Below are 12,347 nucleotides of genomic sequence, written 5' to 3'. Positions count from 1 at the left end.
TTAGGGAATTTCACGGGAGAGGGGGCGCTTAGGAAGATGCGGGAATGAAAGGAGGGTAAGATGAGTCACAGTTAACCCCTCCCTGGCCGGGGCCCTCCCAAGGATCCCGCCGCAGCGCGCGGCCGCCCGCTGGCCCCGCCGCCCCGGGGCGCGCAGGGGACCCTCCCGGCCCGGCCGCGGCCTCCTCACCTGAGTCCACGCGCCCTCCGCAGCCCCGCGGGCTCGCGCCGCTCCAGCCCGGTTGGCGCAGCGCCTCTGCAGTGGCCGCCGCAGCTGCCCGGCCCGGTCAGCAACCTGCGGCGGCGGGGGAGAGACGGGGGCGGTGACGGCGGGCGGGGACGCCGGGGACCCCGCGCGGCCGGCCCCGCCGCTGACAGCTGGGCCGCCGCGGCCGGGAGGCCCGGGGAGGCGAATGCCCGCCGCGCGCGGGGGCCGGTCCGCGCGCCCCCCACCCCGCCCTGCGCGCGGCCGGCCGCGGGGGGCGCCGGGCGGGGGCCCCGAAGGCCCCGGGGTCCCTGTCATCACCTGCGGACGCTCCCATGGCCGCGGCTGCCCGGCCGGGCCCGCCGAGCTGCTCCCCGGAGCCCCTGCTGGCGCGCGCCGGTGCTCGCCCGGCGGGCTGCGGAGGGCGGGGCGCGCGCGGGGTGGGGGCCAAGGCCCAGCCCGGCGCGGCTCCCGCAGCTGCGCAGGCGGCCGGCCCCGCCGCCTTAAAGGGACCCTCGGCGTCCGGCTCCGAGCGCGGGGCGCGCGGCGGGAGCGCGCGGGCGGGGCCCGTCCCACCTCCGGGCTGGCCGCGCGGGGCGGCGGGGGCGCGCGCCGGGGACGGGCTGTGTGACCCGGCCGGTCCCTCGGCTCTCTGGGCCTCGGCCTTCGCGCGTGCACTGCGCAGGACGACGCCCAGCTCACTCCCCGCAGAGTCGCATTGCATTAATAGTGACTTTTTTTATTTTGTTGTATTTTACATCATTGTTCCTTTTTTTAAAAACATTTGCTTTTTTTTTTTTAAAGATTTATTTATTTATGCATATGAGAACTGGGGTACAGGCAGGCCAGAAGTGTGGAGCGGGGTGAGAGGATTCACCAGAGACAGAGTGGGGAGCAGAACAGGTGGAGCTACTGAAATACACTGCTGAGGGGAACAGCAGGCGAGACAGGAGAGGTCTGCCGCGCCATGTGGGTAGCCCCCTGGCCGGGGATCCAACTCGTGCTGAAGTGGCTGCACATAGCTTCATAGGTTGCGTCTTAAGTCCTTGCGCCACCAGGGAGGCCCCCAACGTATGCTTTCTTTTCTTAGGTGTAGTTCCCTATAGAATTTCCACCACCAATTCACCCATGCACCATCACCACAGTCCCTTGTGTTCTTCCTGCCCTCGCTGTGGTCTCTCTCCCTCCGGAGCCCCTGCAGAATGTCTCTGATATATAGTTGTCTCTTTATTGCTGTTTTGTTTTGCTGTGTTTTTTTATTGCCTCCCCCCACCCCCTGCCTTTGGTCCCTTATTTGGTTCCCCTACATTCCTCCTATAAGTGAAACCATCGGATATTTTTCTTTTTTTTTTTAGTATTTTATTTTATATATTTTTTTACATCATTTTCCATTTTTGCACAATGTATGCATTTTCATCTTGGCTATATTCCCCATACAATTCCCACCCCCCCTTATTTTGACCCTAATCCCTCCTCCCTTCTCCCCCACTCCCCAGTGTGTCTCTGGTTTACAGTTGCTTGATTTTGATTTTTACTTTATTATAATTAGTCTTTTTCCTGGTCCCTTATTTAGGTTTTCTAAATTCCCGCTATGAGTGAGACCATCCAATATTTTTCTTTTTCTTTCTGGCTTATTTCGCTGAGCATGATCCCTTCCAGCTCCATCCATGTTGCTGCAAATTGCATGAGTTTATCTTTTTTGATTGCTGAGCAATATTCCATGGTGTATATGTACCACATCTTCTTGATCCAGTCATCTATTTTTGGGCATTTGGGTTGTTTCCAGAGCCCATATTTTTCTTTTTCCTTCTGGCTTATTTCACTGAGCATGATCCCTTCTAGTTCCATCCACATTGCTGTGAATGGCATGAGTTTATCTTTTTTGATTGGTGAATAGTATTCCATTGTGTAATGCACCACATCTTCTTGATCCAGTCATCTGTTTTTGGGCATTTGGATTGTTTCCAAGTCTTACTTATTATACATAATTTTTAAATTTTTTTTAAGATTTATTTTTATTTATATAAGAGATAGGGTACAGACCAGAGTTGCAGGAGGGTGGTAGGACTTACCAGAGACAGTGGGGAGCAGAACAGGCAGACAGACCGAAAGCACTGCTGAGGGGAGCAGCATGCGAGACAGGAGAGGTCTGCCTCACTATGTGGATTTCTCCCTGGCCGGCCGGGAATCGAACTGGCACTGCGGAGGCTGCGGACAGCTTCACAGCACTGCGTTTAACCCGCTGTGCTACCGGGGAGGCCCTATAAATAAATTATTAATAGTAATTTTATCTGAATTATTTTAGGAACATTTTTCCATTTTTCAAACTGAGTACCTCTGAGTACCAGGGTTATTTTAAGTGACCAAGCACTTGGTCTGGCTAGGAAAAAAAAAAGAAAGAATCTAAATATTTGAAAACTAAAATGTTTTTCTTTGAAGTATTAAGATGGTTAATCATTGGAAAAATGGAAAGATAATCACAACCTAAAGTTCATTAAATACCTTTCCCCTCCGTCTTTCATCCACACCCACAGGGGAAACAAGGGGGGAAGGGAAGGATCAAGAAAACTGGATTCCTGGCTGGCCCTCCCCTTTACAGCCATGCAACATCAGATCACTCTCTGGGTTGGGGTTCTTAACCCCTCCACGTGTGAGAGCAGGGCCCAGCAGGAAGGCGCTTCCTCTTTCTAAACCACCTCTATCTGACTGGTCATTTCTCTGCTTAAAACCATCCCTCACCCCTAAATCTCTGCTCAAATATCACTGTTTCAAGCCTTCCTTGGCCGTCCTACATAAAATAGCAACTCCCTTCCCACTGATACATTTACTGTTTGTTATCATCACCCCCACTAGAATGTGCATTCCCTGAGGGAAAGGCCTTTGCCTTGTTCCCAGCGATGCCCCCACCAGACCCTTCCCTAACCCATGACAGGTGCTGAGTGGCCACTGACTAAGTGAAAGAGAGAGCAAGTCTGTGCAGGGCCAGGCAGGTCTCCTGTTAGGACACGAGGCCAGCAATCATGGTCCCTTAAGATTCTTAAGACCGTAAGTCTCTGTCTACTCTTGGAAAGGCTGAACTTAGTATGGCTAATCTGCACCCTAAACTGAAAGAACATGTAAAGACTTCACTGACTTTATGATTCTGTGATTCTGGCTGATAAGAAATATTTATGATGTATATAAGGAAATAACTAAGGGACTCCCTGGTGACTTAGGGGTTAAGTCTCAGTACTGTCACAGAGACTTTGATCCCCTGCCAAGGAGGTGACCCACATGGCGCAGCAGACCTCTCTTGTCGCACCCGCTGCTCCCCTCAGCAGTGTATTTCAGTCAGTCTGCCTGTTCTGCTCCCCACTCTGTCTCTGGTGAATCCTCTCATCCCCCGCACCTCTGGCCACACCCCAGTTCTTCCTTGCATAAAGCAATAAATCTCTATTTGAAAAAAAAAGAAGAAATAACTATTTAAATTAACAGCTACTTTTATTTATTTATTTTTTTAAAGATTTATTTATTTATGCATACAAGAACTGGGGTATAGGCCAGAGGTACAGGGGGTGAGAGATTCACCAGAGACAGAGTGGGGAACAGAACAGGCAGATTGACTGAAATACACTGCTGAGGGGAGCAGCAGATGAGACATGAGAGGTCTGCCTCGCCATGTGGGTTTCTCCCTGGCTGGCCCAGGGATCAAACTTGTGCTGCAGAGGCTGGGGATTGCTTCATGGAGTGGTGCTTAACCCCTTGCGCCACCAGGTAGCCCCTAACTGCTACTTTTAAAGGTTAAATCTTATTCTGTAGCTCCGATTTGTGGTAAACTTATCAGTTTATAATAACTATAACCTTGAGGGGGCGGAGCAACATGGCGGCGAGGAGACGCTGCGAGTAAGATCTCCCATTAAAAAAAGTTAATAGGGAGGAAAAGAGGCAGGTCCCAGTGAGAACTGGGACACGGAAGATAAACGGGTGACTCCAGCAAACTACCCGAAGAAGAAAGTGGCCATAAAAGAGGACCAGAAGGGAGGGAAGCGCAGAACCCTGCTCCCCTCCCCCGCCCACAGAGGCGGCACTCTCCGACCGGCAGAGAGGAGGAAATCAACAAACCAAAACGGCCAACAAGAAAAACGGACACAGCAAGCGGGACTGTGAGTGGAAAGGAACTATTGCAGCCACCACACCCGTGAACGGGAGCTGTGGAGAACCCTGCAGGATCCTCCGCGGAGGTGAGCTCCAGGCGCCATTAAAGAGAGACCCCGCCCAGGAGGAGACCAGCACCAGCACACAGCCCCGGCCGCCCGGTAAGCCTGCACGGAAAGCGGCGCGCTGGAAAAGCAGACACGGAGCGGGATTGCGCGGAAAGCAGCGCGGATCGCGCTGAAAAGCAGTGCGGTTGAAAAGCAAACGCGGATCCGGATCGGATCGCAACTGCCCAGGTCCCCACACCTGCGACCTAGGCTTGCGGGGAGACGCGCGGAGGCCCTCCCTGAGTGAGCAGGAACCAGGCGCCCAGGCAGGGGAGCGGGATTCAAAAGGCGCCATTCCCGCGCCACTGATCTGGGCTACAGCCCGCGTCCTGGAACTGAGGGCTTTGGAACTGAGACCCGGGGCACGAAATTAGGGGCGTGGGTTCCCCACGACGGTGGGGCACAAGGCAGACACAGCACCCCAAAGCCGTTGAGGTGTACCCTACCATCCCCGCTCTGCTCCCTGTCCCACGGGGTGAAAAATCAGCTCCCCAAGGGCCCTAGGAGAGATCTCTGGCGCCACCTAGCGACTTGAAGCCAGCACAGGCTCCTGAAGGAGCTAGTGGCCAGCTGGGGAGTTAGCCCACACCGGGCCCCTTCCGAACAAGTAGTCTGAGCCCACAGGGAGAGCGAGCACCCACAGCCGGGGCAGACCAAGCGCGCAGAAGAGTGTGCCTGAGACCGGACGCGCAGGGAGTGTGTCCCACATCACCATTATAGAATAGGGACATTTCTTCAGTAAAGACTACCTGCAGAAGGCTTCCTCAGGAGCCAGAGGTGAGCGGGGGAAGTTCGCCCACGCCAGACCCCCTCTGGCATGCAGTCCAAGCCCAGAGGGGGAGCAGGAACCCACCGCCGGGGCAGACCAGGCGCACAGGGGAGTGTGTCCCCACATCGGCATTTTAGAACAGGGACCTTTCTCCAGTAAAGACTGCTTGAAACTGACAGATGACTCCTGGAGGAACCAGAGGGGAGCAGAGAAGCCCACCCAAGATGCCGGCCAGTCCCAACAACATAGTGTCCCAACGCATACAGCAAATTAGAAAACAGACAGTAGGGAGGAGAAGAACCACACGCAACCTAGCAACTCTCCAGAGAAAAAGCACACCACAAAAAGAAAACCAACCCCCAGATTGCAACGACAGTAACTTGGAAGAACTTCTGAGCCTTCCAGAAAGAGAATTTAAAATTGCCGTGATTAAAAAACTGACAGAAGTCATAAAGGAAAACAATGATAAGGGAAAAATAATCAACGATCAGAAGAATGAAATTGAGTCCCTAAAGAGGGAAGTAAAAGAAATGCAGGAGATCAAAGAATTAATGGAAGAACTAAAGAATTCTGGGAAAAGCAATGAAAGCAGAATTGATGAAATGGAAGAACGAATAAGTACTCTTGAAGACATAGAAATAAAAAGAACCAAAACAGAAAAGGAAAGAGAAGTACGAAGGAAAAAGAATGAAGAAAGACTTCGGGAACTATCTGACTCCATGAGGAAAGGAAATATAAGAGTTATAGGAATACCAGAAGGAGAGGAGAGAGAAGTAGGAACAGAGAAAATATTCAAAGAGATAATTGAAGAGAACTTCCCAAATGTGAAGAAGGAGCTGAACATTGATATACAAGAAGCAAGAAGAACACCAAACTTCCACGACGAAAGGAAAAATACAGCAAGACACATAATAGTAAAGCTCCCAAGAATCCAGGACAAGGAAAAAATAATGAAGCTGGCAAGAGGGAAGAAACAGATAACATTCAAAGGAAAGCCAATCAGGCTGACATCAGACTTCTCCGAAGAAACACTACGGGCAAGGAGAGAGTGGAGGGACATAGTCAACAGACTCCAAGAAAACAGATGCCAACCAAGAATACTCTATCCCGCAAAGCTCTCCTTCCTTTTTGAAGAAAGAATATGGACCTTCCCAGACAAACAGAAACTCCAGAATTTCATTGCAACTAAACCCCCACTCCAAAAAATACTACAAGGAGTCCTAAAGCCAGAACCTCAGAGGGACGAATAACAATGAAAGAAGGCCAAAAAAAAAAAGTTATTAAAAGAATAAATAAATAAAATCAAAGGAAAGACAAACACAATGGCAAATACAGATGTTAACATATCAATATTAACTCTAAATGTAAATGGACTAAACTCTTCAATAAAAAGACACAGAGTTGCAGCCTGGATTAAGAAACAAAACCCAACCTTTTGCTGTCTCCAGGAAACACATTTAGCTACAAAAGATAAAAATAGGCTCAAAGTTAAAGGATGGAAAACAATCCTACAAGCAAATGGACCAAAAAAGAAAGCAGGAACAGCTATACTTATATCAGATAAAACAGATTTCAAACTCAAAAAGATAAAAAGAGATCCCAATGGTTACTACATTATGATCAAGGGGACAATACTTCAAGAAGAAATAACACTCATTAACATATACTCACCAAACGACGGAGCACCAAAATATATCAGACAACTGTTGTCCTCTCTGAAAACAGACATCAGAGAAAACACATACGTAGTGGGAGACTTCAACACACCACTATCAACAATGGATAGAGCAACAAGACAAAAAATAAGTAAAGAAACCAAAGCTCTAAATAAGGACCTAGAGCAATTGGGCTTAACAGACATCTATAGAACACTAAACCCCAAAAAAACGGAGTACACATTTTTCTCAAGCGCACACGGATCATTCTCCAGGATCGATCACATACTGGGGCACAAGACAAACATCAACAGATACACCAAGATTGAAATCATATCAACCATCTTTTCTGACCATGAAGGCATCAAACTAGAAATAAACCATAAAAAGAAGGCAAGGAACTTTCCTACCTCATGGAGATTAAAAACCACACTACTGGAAGACCACTGGACTAATGAGGAGATCAAAGAAGAAATTAAAAAATTTTTTGAATTGAACGACAAGGAGGACACCAATATCCTAAATGTATGGGATGCAGCAAAAGCAGTAATAAGAGGAAAATATATAGCAATAGAAGCTCACATCAAGAAACAAGAAAGAACTCAAAGAAACAACCTAATCTCGAAGCTCAAAGATCTAGAAAAAGAACAACAAAAAAACCCCAAAACCAGTAGAAGAAAAGAAATAATAAAAACCAAAGCAGAAATAAATGAAATTGAAACTAAAAAAACAATCCAAAAGATCAATGAAACCAAGAGCTGGTTCTTTGAAAAAATCAATAAAATAGACAAACCCCTAGCCAGGCTCACAAAGGAAAAAAGGGAGAAAGCACAAATAAACAGGATCATCAATGAAAGAGGAGAAATCACAACGGACACAGCAGAAATCAAAAGAATAATCAGTAACTACTATGAACAGTTATATGGAAACAAGTTTAACAATCTAGAGGAGATGGACAAATTCCTACAACTCTACAATCACCCAAAGCTAGATAAAGAAGAAATAGAGCACCTAAACAGACCAATTACAATTAGCGAAATTGAAATGGTAATCAAAAACCTCCCCAAAAACAAAAGCCCAGGACCTGATGGATTTACAAATGAATTCTACCAAACATTCAGAGACAAATTAGTGCCTATCCTTCACAAACTCTTCCAAAAAATTGAGAAGGAAGGGACAATACCAAACACGTTCTATGAAGCCAACATTACACTAATACCAAAACTGAACAAGGACAACACAAAAAAGGAAAACTACAGGCCAATCTCCCTAATGAACACTGATGCAAAAATCCTCAATAAAATTCTAGCCATCAGAATCCAACAATGTATCCATAAGATAATTCACCACGACCAAGTAGGATTCATTCCAGGGACACAAGGATGGTTTAACATCCGAAAATCAATCAACGTTATCCAACACATCAACAAAAAGAAATATAAAAACCATATGATAATATCAATAGATGCTGAGAAAGCTTTCGACAAAGTGCAACACCCATTCATGATAAAAGACCTTGAAATTCTTGGGATACAAGGAACATACCTTAACATCATAAAGGCCATCTATGACAAGCCAACAGCCAGTATCATTCTCAATGGTGAAAAGCTGAAAGCAATTCCATTAAGATCTGGAACAAGACAAGGATGTCCACTCTCACCATTGCTTTTCAATATAATACTGGAAGTCCTAGCCAGGGCAATAAGACAAGAGAAAGACATCCAAGGAATCCAAATAGGAAAAGAAGAAGTCAAACTATCACTATTTGCAGACGATATGATATTATACATAGAGAACCCCAAAAACTCCACAGAAAAGCTAATTCAACTCATCAATCAGTTCAGTAAAGTGGCAGGATACAAAATCAACACACAAAAGTCAGCAGCCTTCCTATACACAAACAATAAATCTGAAGAAGAAGAAATCAAAAAAACCATCCCTTTCGTTATTGAAACAAAAAAAATCAAATATTTGGGAATAAATCTAACAAAAGAGGTAAAGGACCTATACAAAGAAAACTATAAAACACTGTTAAAAGAAATAGAAGACACAAAGAAATGGAGAGACATCCCCTGCTCATGGATTGGAAGAATAAACATTATTAAAATGGCCATCCTTCCAAAAGCAATATACAGATTCAATGCTATTCCAATCAAAATTTCAATGTCATTCTTCAAAGAAATAGAACAATTATTGATGAAATTCATATGGAATCACAAAAAACCCCGAATAGCCAAAGCTCTCCTGAAAAAAAAAAGAAGGGAATGGAGGCATCACACTCCCAGACTTCAAACTCTACTACAAAGCCATAATCATCAAAACTGCATGGTATTGGAACAAGAACAGACACACAGACCAATGGAATCGAATAGAAAATCCAGAAATAAACCCACAGATTTATGGTCAACTAATCTTTGACAAAGGAGCAAAGACTATGCATTGGAGCAAAGAAAGTTTGTTCAATAAATGGTGCTGGGAAAACTGGGTCGCTACATGAAAAAGAATGAAGCTTGACCACTACCTCACACCATACACAAAAATCAACTCAAAATGGATTAAAGAACTAGACATAAGACCTGAAACCATAAAATATATAGAAGGAAATATAGGCGAAACACTACATGATTTGCACATCAAAGACATCTTTACAGACACATCACCCAAAGCAGTGATAGTGAAGGCGAAGATAAATAGATGGGACTACATCAAATTAAAGAGCTTCTGCACAGCAAAAGAGACAATAACAAAAACAAAGAGAAACCCCACCAACTGGGAGAACATTTTTGCACCCAACACTAATGATAAAGGACTGATCACAAAAATCTGCAAAGAGCTGATGAGACTCAACAACAACAAAGAAAATAATCCAGTCAAAAAATGGGCAGAAGAGCTAAAAAGAAACTTCTCAGAAGAGGAAATGCAAATGGCCAACAGGCATATGAAAAAATGTTCAACATCACTTGTAATCAGGGAAATGCAAATCAAAACTACCATGAGATACCATCTTACACCAGTGAGAATGGCACATATTAAAAAAACTAGCAACAACAAATGTTGGCGAGGGTGTGGAGAAAAAGGAACTCTTCTGCACTGTTGGTGGGAGTGCAAACTGGTCCAACCACTGTGGAAAGCTGTGTGGAGATTTCTGGACCTACTAAACATAGAGCTTCCATATGATCCAGCAATTCCACTCCTAGGTATTTTCCCAAAGGACACAGAAACATCAATTCCAAAGAACACCTGCACCCCTATGTTTATAGCAGCACTGTTTACAATAGCTAAGCTTTGGAAACAACCCAAATGCCCAAAAATAGATGACTGGATCAAGAAGATGTGGTACGTATATACCATGGAATATTACTCAGCATTCAAAAAAGATAAACACATGCAATTTGCAGCAACATGGATGGCGCTGGAAGGGATCATGCTCAGTGAAATAAGCCAAAAAGAAAAAGAAAAATACCGGATGGTCTCACTCATAGCAGGAATCTAGAAAACTTAAATAAGGGACCAGGAAAATGAATAACTATAAGAAAGTGAAAATCAAAATCAGCAAAAAACTATGAACCAGAGACACTTTTAGGGGGGCGGGGGCGGGAGGGGAGGGATTGGGGTCAGAATGGGGGGGCTGCAATTGTATGGGGAATATAACAATAAAATTTATTATCTAATAAAAAAAAATTCCTCTACCCTATGTTCATTGCAACACTATTTACAATAGGTAAAACCTGGAAACAACCCAAATGCCCAAAAATAGATGACTGGATCAAGAAGATGTGGTACACATACACAATGGAATACTGTTCAACAATCAAAAAAGATAAACTCATGCCATTCGCAGCAACATGGATAGAGCTGGAAGGAATTATGCTCAGTGAAATAAGCCAGAAGGCAAAAGAAAAATACTGGATGGTTTCACTTATAGGAGGAATATAGGGGAACCAAATAAGGGGAAAAAAAATAACTATAACCTTGCAATAAATGCCTATATATTATTTTTCTTGTTTATATTTTTCTCTCTATTCAATTAGATTGAATTCTTCTGTCATCATTGGCCATCATTATGCTATGCTTGGTGGAAAACATGGCAGCAGTTGTATAGAAATTATACAGCAGGAATAGAAATTATAGTTGTAAAAATCATGTGAGATAAGGTCTGCTATCTAAAAACCACTAATGCTATACTAGCAAAGTTAATTGAAAGAAATGTTTTTCTGCCCTAAGACCCACCTAAATTATAAGTGACTTCTTTATATTTAAAACAAAACTAAAGAAAGCCATGTAATTAGTAATTACTTTTATCAAGAGATAAATTCTGAGATTTTCATTTAAGAAAGATGTTTTTTGTCTACCCGCCAGGTTTTTGTGCTAGGTACTCAGAAGACTACATTTCCCAGAAACCTCCACAAGGAACTTCTCCGAAAGCAAGAGTCACATTACTCCCATCTGGAATGGCATTTGCTAGTAAAGAATCCTGTCCTGAGTATCATAAAGCATATGATTAAGAGTCAGTGTTTACTTATTCTGTAAATTGCAATAAATGAGGATTTTAAAGCATAAAACAAATTATTTTAAAGAAATTAATTTTGTTTTGTACTAGTGGGGAAATACTTAAAAGTGATTCAGTTTCAGAATCAATTTTGGTTCCAATTCTGGGTAATTCCTCTCACTGAATGCAATAAAACCTAGACAAAACACATGTAGCAGCTCCTTAAGCACTCTGAAAATAAAATACTAGCAGGCAAGTTAGGGAAGGCCAATATCTGACATACCACTGAACTAGCGGTGAGTCTACAATTTTTGTTTCCTCTGGCATCCTCTCGCCTGACCTCAAGGCTGCCCAAAATCTGGAACTGGATATCACATAGGGAAAGATCTCAAGAACCTCCCTTGATTTGACTTAGAGATCAGGAAAGGAGGCATTTAATGATCAGGTTGTAAAGGGGGTGTGGGGGGAGGAAATATGTTTCTTTTTGTTTTAAAATCTTTTCTCCATTGTCTCATGATCTAGCTTCCAGTCACTCCTGCAGTGGTGGCTGTGACAGCAGGGATCCACAGGTGCCTAGAACTCTGAGGGAGGAGAAACTTCTCCAATAGCATAGCTATGGTCCTGAGAAAGGGTGAGTCCCTGCTATTTCTTGTCTCTTTCTGTCCTCCCACCACTTGTCTCTGGATACAGGTATGGTTGTAGGAAGCAGGCAGCAGAATAGAGCAGTAAAGCTCTAGGCTCCAGCTTTCTGGTGAGCTCTAAAGAAGAAAACCAAATAATAATAATGATAATAACAGAAAGATAGTAATACTCAATTACTACTGAAAACAAAGCAAAATCTTGAAAGCAATCAGAAAATAATGCATTAATTATACAGGAATGATGGGAATAACTATAAATTTCTCATCAGAAATCATGGAGGGCAGAAAACAAAGTGAAACAAAATTTTCAAATTGCTGAAAGAAAAGAGCAGTCAATTAACAAAATAA

The 12,347-nt window shown here is 44.5% G+C and overlaps 1 protein-coding gene and 1 long non-coding RNA gene across 2 annotated transcripts in view; one reads left to right on the top strand and one right to left on the bottom strand.

The window, feature by feature from the left end:
• SNPH (syntaphilin) overlaps window positions 1-227 on the bottom strand; it is a 33,091-nt gene extending 32,864 nt beyond the window's left edge. Inside the window, exon 1 of the mRNA XM_054697326.1 lies at window positions 190-227. The gene's annotated coding sequence lies outside the window, so the exon portion shown is untranslated. The remainder of the gene's footprint in view (window positions 1-189) is intronic.
• LOC119234676 (uncharacterized) overlaps window positions 1-12,347 on the top strand; it is a 34,226-nt gene that overhangs the window by 17,963 nt on the left and 3,916 nt on the right. The window contains exon 3 of the long non-coding RNA XR_005122666.2: window positions 11,881-11,989. This is a non-coding gene — a long non-coding RNA (uncharacterized LOC119234676). The remainder of the gene's footprint in view (window positions 1-11,880; window positions 11,990-12,347) is intronic.

This window comes from Talpa occidentalis, unplaced genomic scaffold (assembly GCF_014898055.3).
Source record: "Talpa occidentalis isolate TD23 unplaced genomic scaffold, MPIMG_talOcc4v2.1 talOcc4.10, whole genome shotgun sequence".
NCBI lineage: Eukaryota > Metazoa > Chordata > Mammalia > Eulipotyphla > Talpidae > Talpa > Talpa occidentalis.
Note: the sequence above shows the minus strand (reverse complement) of the source record. Positions and strands in the feature narration are given on the sequence as shown.